At 39.5% G+C, this 11,266-nt stretch overlaps 2 protein-coding genes and 1 pseudogene across 2 annotated transcripts in view; 1 reads left to right on the top strand and 2 right to left on the bottom strand.

The window, feature by feature from the left end:
• LOC132956306 (NXPE family member 3-like) overlaps positions 1 to 11,266 on the bottom strand; it is a 404,680-nt gene that overhangs the window by 39,079 nt on the left and 354,335 nt on the right. The window lies entirely within an intron of this gene.
• Positions 1 to 11,266, bottom strand: part of LOC132956296 (NXPE family member 3-like) — a 365,449-nt pseudogene that overhangs the window by 53,419 nt on the left and 300,764 nt on the right.
• Positions 1 to 11,266, top strand: part of LOC132956309 (cytidine monophosphate-N-acetylneuraminic acid hydroxylase-like) — a 503,487-nt gene that overhangs the window by 229,899 nt on the left and 262,322 nt on the right. The gene's annotated exons all lie outside the window — the stretch shown is intronic.

The following is an 11,266-nucleotide window of genomic DNA, read 5'->3' as shown; positions in this document are numbered from 1 at the left end:
TTGATACTTTAACAAAATATTTTTAAATAAATCAAACATATAGAAAGTAAGCAAGTTCATGGCACATATGGAAAAAAGAATGCTTGAAATTAAAAGGATTGTTACAAAATCAAGAAAAAGAAGCTGCCATGTGTTACCAGACATTGTACTCTTTCAAAAACCAACCTCTTCTTCATCATTCCCCCCACAAATTAAAAAATAAATGCATATGCTCAATAATGATATTAGAATTAAGTCTTCTCATGGGAGATAGGAGCTCAGTTGTTGAGTAGATAATACAATTATTATTATTATTATTATAAGGAGTTGGATTTTACTCCAAACTTTTGCCAAGAGTAATGCAGTGGACACAAATTCTCACGTACAAACCTAAATAGAAGATGATTATGTGTATAGATTACACTGCCTATAGAAATGTTTCTCTATTCCACAAGATTCTCTATTCCTGACAAGTTCATAAAGGTTTGCACATTTTATTTTACAGAAACAGTGTGACACATGCCAAAGATGGTACCATGAGCAATGCCTAGCCATGGATGAACAACAACTCCAACATGCAAGGGTGAACAATTGGGATTGTGCTCTTTGCAGTTAGGGCAGAAAATAAAACACTTAAAAATGTCATGTGGTCTTACCAAATAAAGACACGTGAGCGCGCGTCTTATGGTAAGACCTAGGCATTTAGCACTTCACGTCATCATTCTCTCTGTCTGTTACTCCTGCTCGCTCTGGAATCCGGAGCGTTTACCATAAAGATCAGAATACGTGAGCACTTCATATTTAGGGGCGGCTCACTTCACCATGTAAAAGCGAGGAGCGGCTGGCTTGACCGCAGTCTAACTCTTGGGTTATTTCCACTCTCAGTGCATGAAAACAGTATAACTAAAACCCTGAAAACAGCCTCATGAGTACTTGGCAGCAACTATAATCCTGCAGACTATTTCACAGTCAATTCAAAGAAGAAGGTGCTGCAGCTCAGGTGCATCACAGCCAGACTCTAATCCAATCAAAAGCAGAGGGGAGGAGCAAAGGGACAAACTTAGAGCCGCCAAATGTAGGACTAACTTCACCTGCTGAGAGGCTCCACAGGCAGCTGTCGGCCTACAGACGATGGCCTGATGTGACACACAGACACATTAATACTGAGACTGTTACCAACAGGAATCAAAACATTCATGGACCACATAAAACCAATCCTGGCCCCCTTGCATTGGCCTCCTATTCACTCCACATTCAGCTGAAGATTACTCAAAAAAACCTGCTGGATGAGTGAAAAATAAATACAATATGCTACACTTTAAAAAAAAAAAGAAATAGTTATAAGGCAGCAACATGAGTTATAACTTAAGAAAAAACTTGAAGTGTGTTATTATCCCATTATAAATTTAGCCATATACATACACACAAACACATATATTGACTGTGTAAACCGTTATGTTGCCTTTCAGTTGATTTTTCTCCACTAAGCCTTTCAGAGAAAAGCACCTGATGCATTGACTGAAGTGAATCCTCTAGAGGGCAGTATCTGACTGCAGCACTAAATTTGTCCATCCTGGACTGGTCCCTGAATATGTTTCAATTTGTAATCTTACTCTTACATTTTATGTCTCAATAAATTCCTCTTTATATTAAAATCTATAACATTCATCACATCCCAGTTTTTACCTTTTAGCCCAAATACATTACAACTTTAACAACTTTGTAAAACCCCGGTCAAGCCAGCCGCCGCTTGAAAGCTGATGCGTGTCTATACCGGTGTTTACGGTACAGGTGCTTGGAGCACCCAAAAAGAATGAATGCTGCCGCGCATTTCAGCAAAAGATACCATCAATAATAACAGCTGAAAGAAAAAAAACACAAAGTTAAGACAAGACAATTGTTGTTCCTCGTCTCCATGTCTCTTGTCCTGAGAATTTTCAGTATATTTTACTGTATAGTTTGTGAAAAATTCGAGGCAAAGACTGCTTAAATTGCATTAAGCCGCTTTGATATTTTTTTGTCATTTTTGATCTTTTATTTTGAAAAATATGTGATAGGTGACAAGAAACTTTCAATTGGTTCTTGTTCCTCATGTCCCTGGCTGTGGCCCTGAGAATCTTTAACATATTTTACTGTATAGTTTTTGAGGTAATTAAAGGCACAGACTGCTCACATTGCATTAAGACACTAATATTTTAGTGATATTTAATATTTTAATTTGAAAAATCTGTGACAGGTGACAAGAAACTTTCAATGGATTATTTTTTTCTCATGTCCTGTGTGCCTTTAAAGACAGTAAACGTTTTACTGTAAGTTAGTAGGCCTACTGAGACGAAAGTAAGAAAGTAATAATAATGTATTAGACTTTAATAACGCTTTTCTAAGTACTCAAAGACACTTAACAAAGAATAACAAACAATGAAAACAATAAAGATGATATAAGAGAAGGAGGATGAGAACAGAGTTGGTTAGTGGTTGGTGATGTTGAAGAGGTGAGTTTTTAGGGATTTCTTAAAAGTTAGCTATAGTTGGAAAGGAGCTTCTAGCTTGTAAGGGATGTGTATAGTGCTGTTTCCAATTGAAACATAATCGTGAACTAGAATTAGAGAAACCAACAGGAGTAAGCTTGACATGAAACCAACTGGAAAAATACCAGTTACACTTCAAACACAAGAACCTGGCATGGCTCACTTAATGAGCAGAACAATTGTTCAACAAGTGTTCATGGGAGAAAAGTTTCATCTTTAGCATCAGGTTCACTTTCATCTCAGCAGTCTCTAGAAACAAACACTGGTGGTTCCTCATATGTGGTTTGCAAGTAACAGCAATTAGCCTTTATATGATATATGATATGAAATGATAGTTGATACTATAAAAACTGGATGTTTTATCCTTAATGGTTTACATTATAATGCATCATTAAGAATTAAAATGTAGCATTATAACCCAAACATTAAAACATGACAAGCTGCAACCGTCTACAATCGAGCACTTGTGGGACTATCTGGGAATTCAAAACACAAACCGTGTAACACAACAAACCAGTAACAAGATCATGGATACAGTAGCCATAGTGGTGTGGTTAAAGTATTTGACTTTAATCCCACTGCTCAAGCGACAATAAATTCTAAGACTGTATAAGTATTGTATCACTCATTGTCAATATATGCTTAGAAAATGTTTCTAAAAAACAAGCTGTTTGTTTACAAGTTGTCGATTGTCTCATCTGACTCCTACTCTGTGGCAGCAGTTACAGGCATAAAAACAATCTACAATATAGAAATAGTTCATCTTTTAGCTGATGGTCTATTTTGCTTTTGTAGTTCAAAAAGAGGCATCAATATGTATTTAAATTAAGCAGGATTTAAATTGGTATCCATCGGGATCAAGACTGGGATTTACTTGCTTTTGGAACCAGCTCCAAGTGGCCACTCGAGGAAATGCAATTTTGGCACTTCAGCTTTACTTACTTTCTGAGCACTTGAAGTTGTTTCTTGGTTAACATTAGTTTGGCAGAGTTACAGAAGAAGAATAAAAAAGTCCAGGAAAGCATTTATATAAATGCTATTATTCTAATAAAGCATGTGGACAAGAAATACAGAAGTGTTTCAGGTAGACTTTTCTTTGTTGTATGTGCAGATCATGTATGGAATGCTAATACATGAGTTTTATTGTTACTCATTTTCATCCAGCTCAAGTCACTCTTCTCTCCGGTGATGACTCTCCTGTGTTTGTCGAGCCTGCTGATGTGGTACTTACTGGACAGGTAAGTGTGACAATGGCATTTACCTTTGCTACGTGCACACTCTCACACACATAGACTGCCAAACCACATCACAGATATGTTGTTTTAGTTCTTCCTGCACCCTTTAGCCATTCATACTGCTAAAATGCACGTAGCCTTTGTCGACGTGTTAATCTTTTCTTTTTCTCGGCTTCATTCATATGCGTATAGGATATGTTATTAGGAACTCCGTGTGTCTGTGTTCTTAAACAGTGGAGAGGACGAGGAGCTTTAAGTAATTTATTTTATAAAAACAAACAAATGCAAGAAAATGTGAAAATTATAGTTGGTTATATTAAGATTATTTTAGTAATGACACAGACAGAGAGGAAGAAGAGAAACACAGAGACAGAGAGGAAGAAGAGAAATACAGAGACAGAGAGGAAGAAGAGAAATACAGAGACAGAGAGGAAGAAGAGAAACACAGAGAGGAAGAAGAGAAACACAGAGACAGAGAGGAAGAAGAGAAACACAGAGAGGAAGAAGAGAAACACAGAGACAGAGAGGAAGAAGAGAAACACAGAGATAGAGAGGAAGAAGAGAAACACAGAGACAGAGAGGAAGAAGAGAAACACAGAGACAGAGAGGAAGAAGAGAAACACAGAGACAGAGAGGAAGAAGAGAAACACAGAGACAGAGAGGAAGAAGAGAAACACAGAGACAGAGAGAAATTCCTGGATGAGGCAGAGAAAGGGTAAATATTTATGACTAGTAGGCCCTATGTGTATTACTTTTGTGTCTCCATAATTGTATTTTCTTGTGTGTTTTCCATTCACTAAGATAAAACACAGGATGATCACAATCAACCTCCTGCAACCTGCTAGAACAGAACATTACACCAGTGGTTCTCAACTGGTCTCTACTTCAGGACCCACTACCAACCTCTTCATGAAAAATCAGTAGGCCTACCCAAATTTCTAATATTTTCAACCAATCAGATTTATTTAATAGAAAAGTGTGCAAGTTTGGACTTCAGAAGGTACAAAAATGTGACTGATCAAAGGATCAGAACAACACATACATGCTTCAAATTCACAGCCTTTTAGACCTTTTGTTTTCAGTACGCATTCAGTACCCACTGAAAAAGGCTCCCCGACCCACTTTAGGGTCCCGACCCATCAGTTGAGAACCACTACATCAGCCCAACAAATGCAGGAGGGCCCCCAAATGACTAAATCCGCCACTGTCTGCATTATGATGCTGTTATTTCAGCAAACTTTATTCCCGTAATTTGCGAGTAATCACAAGAAAGATCGTTTCTATCTCGGGCTCATACAGCTGAAGTGAGCCAGCGTGTGGCCGCTTAAAAACGTATTTCATTTCTCTTTATCTCCTCTTTCTGCCTATCTCTTCAGCTCCTTTGTCTCTGTGTCTTTCTTTATTTCACCATCTTCACTTGTAGGAATCTGTAAGCTTGTGTTTATGATGTTGCAGGACTTTGGGGCAGCACTGTGCATCAAACACGCTGATGTGCATCATGGAATAGTCCATGTAGTGCGGCTGGAGGGGGAGGGGGCCCTGAGACATGAGTTATAGATGAATTAGCCATTCTTCTGATTACATTTTTTGCGTAAGTGTTTTTTAGAAAAACGTAATAACTTACCACAAAGTTAAATAATAATAAATTAGTAATAATAATAATAATAATAATTCTTAAACTTGAATTTTTTGAGGGCATTTTATAGAGCCCCTGCAGTTTGGGGGCCCAATACAATTGCCTACAGGGTCATGGGGGCCAGAGGCTCTACCAAGCGGAAACCTCAGGTGCGCTGCTCAGCTGCGCACTGCGTCCCAGCACTCTCTGTTTGTTTGTTCTCGTGTTTAATGTTGTTAAAACGTTGTCTTATCCGGCCTGTCTGTGAAATATGTTCGTCTAAAGCGTAAGATGAGTGTCCCTCGAACTGTGCTTGTGTTTCTGTGGCTAATCAGTCTACTTGGACAATGCCTTTCCATGCAATGTCCGAAAGCACACCTGAGTGAGGCGTCACGGCTTGCACGCTCGTACAGCCGAGAGGCTCTGCTGGAGCTACAACGAGACCCGACCCAAGCAGTTGTATCAAGCCACTTCTACTGGCTGACGCTGGAAAAGATCCCCCAGGAGCTTATCAGGACCAAAAAAATTAAAAAAGAAACGTGGAAAGAGAGGAGGAAGTCGAAACCGGCTACGAAAGAGATCAAATCGGCCACCACTCCCATCTATTGTCTTCACAAACCTGCGCTCTTTGAGCAACAAAGTGGATGCATACGCAAGGTACTGTAATGAATTCCGAGAGGCATCTCTGTTATGCTTTACAGAAAGCTGGTTACAAGCTACGATGCCTGACTCCCTCTTTCATGTCCCCGGATTTACTTTGTTGCGAGCAGACACAGACGCTGACTCGGGAAAAACAAGGGGAGGAGGCATCTGCGTGTATATAAACGATCTATGGTGCCGAATGCACTCAGTCAAAGTTACGATCTGTGATCCCAATGTAGAAATTCTCAACATGACTTTAAGACCATTTTATTTGCCAAGAGAATTTGGGTGTATTTTGCTGTTCGTTGTATACGCACCCCCAAATGGGAAAGCGTCACAAGCTGCACGGACCATAGCTGACTGTGTTCATGAGCTACAACTCAACTACCCTGAGGCACCGGCTATAGTTTTGGGAGACTTGAATCAGTGTCACCTGGAAACTGTGCTGCCTGGTTTCGAGCAGTACGTCAAGGACCAGACCAGGAAAGACAATATTTTGGACAAGTGCTTTGTAAATGTTAAAGGTGCTTATGTGTCCAAGTGCCGGCCACCTATATTAAATTCCGACCATCATGTTGTGTACATGATTCCAGTGTATAAGACAAAACTTAAGAGAAGTAAACCAGAAAAGAAAGTGATTAGGACATGGACAAATGAGAGTAAAGAACAACTGAAAGCCTGTTTTGACTGGACAAATTGGGAAATTTTTCATGAGGGCTCCATAAATGACATAACTGATGTTACAAATGATTATCTCAATTTTTGTGTAGAGCTGGTTGTTCCAACAAAGGAAATTGAAATTTACCCTAATAATAAATCATATGTCACTAGTGACATAAAGGCAGTCATAAATACAAGAAAAGTGGCTTTTAAAAATAAAAATCCTGGAGCACTAAAACTTACAGAAAAAGAGTTGAGAATCAGACTGAGAGAAGCAAAAGTGGCACACAGACAGCTTCTTGAACAAGCCTTTAAAGCTAAAAACCCTAAAAGAGTGTGGGACACAATGAAAGCTATGACGGGCATGTCAACTCCAATCAAATCAAATCAATTGCGACAGACAATGAACTTAAATTTTCCAATGACTTTAACTCTTTTTTTACTAGATTTGAATCACAAGACGACACTGCAAAATTCCCTGAAATACTCAGAACCATCATACCTGCAGCTTCAGACATAATTATTATCACTGTTGAAGATGTAAGGAAAACATTTCAGGGTACAAATACAAAGAAAGCAGCGGGACCTGATAAGTGTAGCGGTTTTCTGCGAAAAAAACTTTGCAGCTGAGTTGGCTCCAGTATGGCAACCAATTTTTCAGTCTTCAGTTGACACACACGAGGTCCCTATGTCATGGAAAACTTTGTACATAAAACCTTTACCTAAGATTCCATGTCCAAGGGATCATAAAGACTTCAGACCAATAGCTCTTACCTCAGTGATCATGAAATCTCTAGAAAGAATACTGCTCAAACATCTGGTTAGCAAAACAAATCACACACTTGATCCATACCAATTTGCTTATAAGCAAGGATGTGGAACAGAGGATGCTGTTGCCACTCTGGTCCATATCATCACCAAACATTTAGATAAGCCAAATACATTTGCAAGAGCCCTCTTTCTAGACTTTTCATCAGCATCTTAGTATCAAAAATGATTCAACAAAAACTTAACCCCTACTTTACTCTTTGGTATGCTTCTTTTCTCACTAACAGAATCCAGTTTGTGAAGGTGAATAACACCCTTTCATCTGCTATCACAACTAATGTTGGCGCTCCCCAGGGTTATGTGAGCTCAGCTGTGCTTTTCACTTTTTATGCAGATGACTGTTGGTCTGATACACAAAATCAGTACACTCTGAAGTACTCTGACGATACAGCTCTGATTTCTCTGTTAAGTAACTCTGACGACCCTGGACTGCACCAACATGCTGTGAGTGGAGTGATAAACACGCTCTAGAGATCAATGCAAAGAAAACAGAGGAAATTGTATTTGGTTCACCGCCTGATGCTCATAAAGCTCCTATTCTCATTCATGATGAAAAAATCAAGCAAGTGTCATCTTATAAATATCTGGGTATAATGATTGACCATCTGCTGTCCTGGAAAGATCACATCGACTACATCTGTAAAAAGACAAAACAAAGAATTTATTTCCTCCGCCGTCTGAGATCTTTTGGGGCGAGTCGACAGATTCTTCTTTTGTTTGTTACCTCTGTGATTCTAAGTGTCCTACAGTATTGTAACACCTCATGGTATATGTGTCTGTCCACCACTCTGAAGTCTAAACTGCTCCAGCAGTTGAACATCTGCTCTAAGATTGTAGGCCAACCCATGCAAAGACTCTTATGAATCCGCCTACAACAAAAGCATTTTAAGACTGGCTAACTGCATTGCTTCTGACCACGCCCTGAACACAGAGTATGAACTATTACCATCAAACCGGAGATACAGGGTCCCACGTTTTAATAAGGTCAGACTGAAACACTCTTTTGTTCACCAATCAATCCTAAAATTTAATGTGGTGACACTGCAGGCAGGGGCGGTACTCCAGGACGGCCGGTGGCCGCCACGCAGTCATCACCAGTTTTTTTTTTTTTTCCCCAGCTAATCTACTGTTTCACACTCCAGTCCGGTAGGTGGCAGCAATGCGTCTTTAAGTTGGATGCCAGCCGGCAGCCGCCTGTGCCCACCAGCTAATTGAAAAGAAGAAGAAGTAGTAGCAGCGAAGACGATCTTTGGTAGTAGTAGTGAAAAACAAAAATATGGATAACGTCGGTAAAAAACGCAAAGAAAAGGGTGGGGCTGAGAAGGCGAGGGAAAAAAAATGCGACATTTAGAAAGTGAAGCCGCTAAATGTCGCAAGCTCACTGAAATGATCAGCAGCACAGCCGGCAGCAGCAGCAGCAGCAGCACAGCCTGCAGCAGCACTGCGGCACAAGTTGATGTTAGCAGCAGCATCCAAGAAGTTAGCAGCATGAGTGAAGAAGAGAGTGTTGAGGCGAGCCAGACAGTTGTGCAGCCTCAGCATGGTAGGGTCACATGTGATGATGAGGGACAGAGAGATGAGCAGGTGGAAGTTCCACAGACAGATACAGGGCAAGTAAGTATGGAACATGACATGAGAGAGGGAGAAAGACAGTTACTTGCTGGCTGATGTTAGCAAATGTTATTCAGGTGTTGCGACATTTTTATCTATACCCAGTTTGTGTTGCTCAGTACAATGCAAAAAATTAAATGAAATAAAATAAAGTGAAATAATGATTATAGTAGTTAAAACAGCTCCACTTTAAACATTTTAGGTGTAAAATGCCACATGTAGTAATATTAAGAAATAGGCTATATACTGTATATATAAAAAAACTGTTGTGCTTTTACTTTTTTAAGTTTTGGTAACGTTACAGTTTTCTGATAATACTTACAAACTTTTAAGACTTTGAATACAGAAGTTACATTTGTAGTGGTGTATTTTCATTATTATTTGTGTAGTAAGTTAATTACTGCATACATTAATTAAGATTATTGAGTAATAAAGTAATCATAAGATTGCATGGAATAGATGATGTTATAATCAATTGGATACATAAAACCTGTTTAAAAAAATAAATAAATCCATTCCATCATTTGTTTATTCAGGTTGAGCTTAGACCGAGGGCAGAGGATGACACCCACACCAGCTCAATTCAGACAGTCACAGCCTACATGTTTTTTTTTCTTACCACCCTCAGAAGAAGACAAAATACCTGACAGTAGAGGGTCTGCAGTGTGAGGACACCTTAATTTCTTTGTGAGTATTCAAGTAAGACTAGAATACTATGCTCTAGTCAACATCAGTGCTATTGCTGTAATTTGGATGGTTTAGTGTTATGAGTCATGATTAAAGTATTGTGACACCCGTGCCAGGCGTTGATGACTTTCCGCGTACCAATTGTTGTGGGCCGGCCGGGTCAAAGTACAGGGCTGTTTTATAGTGCCAGTCCGTCCCTGACTGCAGGGATATCTTACAGTGAAAGACGACAGTGACAGTAAAAGAGAAGCAGGCAAGAGAGAAACATTGACTGGATCCATAATCAAAGGACTAGCTTTTTACCTGGAACATGAAGGTAAGAATCAGCTCTTTTTGTAGCTTGTAAATTATTAGGGCCCGAAGCACTGACAAGTGTCAACTCAGTGTCAGTGTGTTCTAGACATGTTGAAGATATCAGCTTGTGCTGTACACGATTCTACATAAAAGGGCGTGGCCATGGTGTAATGTAAAACTTTGATGTCTTAGCACGCCCCTGTGAACCTTTCAAAAAGTCCTCACCATAGAGATTTACATACATGCATGACAATTTTTATGTATATCAAACATGTCAGGACCTACATGAAATCTTCTTGCACCCATTGTCAAAACCCAACAGGAAGCCCGCCATAATTTTTTGAATTTCAAAATAATGGCCCGATTTTGCGTTTCACAGGCTGTCTATTTTGACAAACTTTTTTTCAGGCCCCGTACATCTGATCATCCCCAGAGTCAATCAGTGTATTCTAGACATGTCGATGATCTAAAGATTTGATCTACACGATTCTACTTAAAAGGGTGTGGCCTCAACCTCAACTCTAAAACTTTGATGTCTGGGTGCGCCCCTGTAATATTTTCCAAAAGGCCTCCCCATAGAGGATTATTTCAACTACATGCATGGCATTTTTTTAATGTATATTAACCATGTCAGGAACAACTAAAAATCCTTACACCCATAGTCAAAACCCTGAAACCTGACTTTGATCAGTGTTGGTCATTCTCAGGGCTTGACTCCTATTGTGTATAAATAGGACTGAAATGAATAGACTGACAATGATTTATAAATCACGATCCACCTGGAAATGTGCACAAGTAAATTAGCCCCATGTTCCGCTCTCTACACACCCACATTCAACTATAAACGGTCGATGCAAAGCAGCTCGTGAATGAAAATGCATATCTCATTGAAAACGGCTCATTGTCTGCGAGCGTATAAATAAAACCGTCAGTTTGAATGATTACGATGACGTGGATCTGTCAGTAAAGTTTGATATTTAGTGAAATAAAATGTGGAAGAGACATCAATATACATTCTTCAGGCTTCAATTCACCACTTCGCCGTCTGTGTCGCCAAATTCCCATGCCTCCAAAATGTACGTATGCATGGGTTGGAGTTCGCTTACCGGTGCGTACATTTTAACGTCAGGTTTGTTTTTATAGACCACAGACTTTGCGTGGTAAAAGGCGTATGCCAGTTTCAGGCC

This window comes from Labrus mixtus, chromosome 22 (genome assembly GCF_963584025.1).
Source record: "Labrus mixtus chromosome 22, fLabMix1.1, whole genome shotgun sequence".
Taxonomy (NCBI): Eukaryota; Metazoa; Chordata; class Actinopteri; order Labriformes; family Labridae; genus Labrus; species Labrus mixtus.
This window is presented reverse-complemented; position numbering and strand designations above follow the sequence as displayed.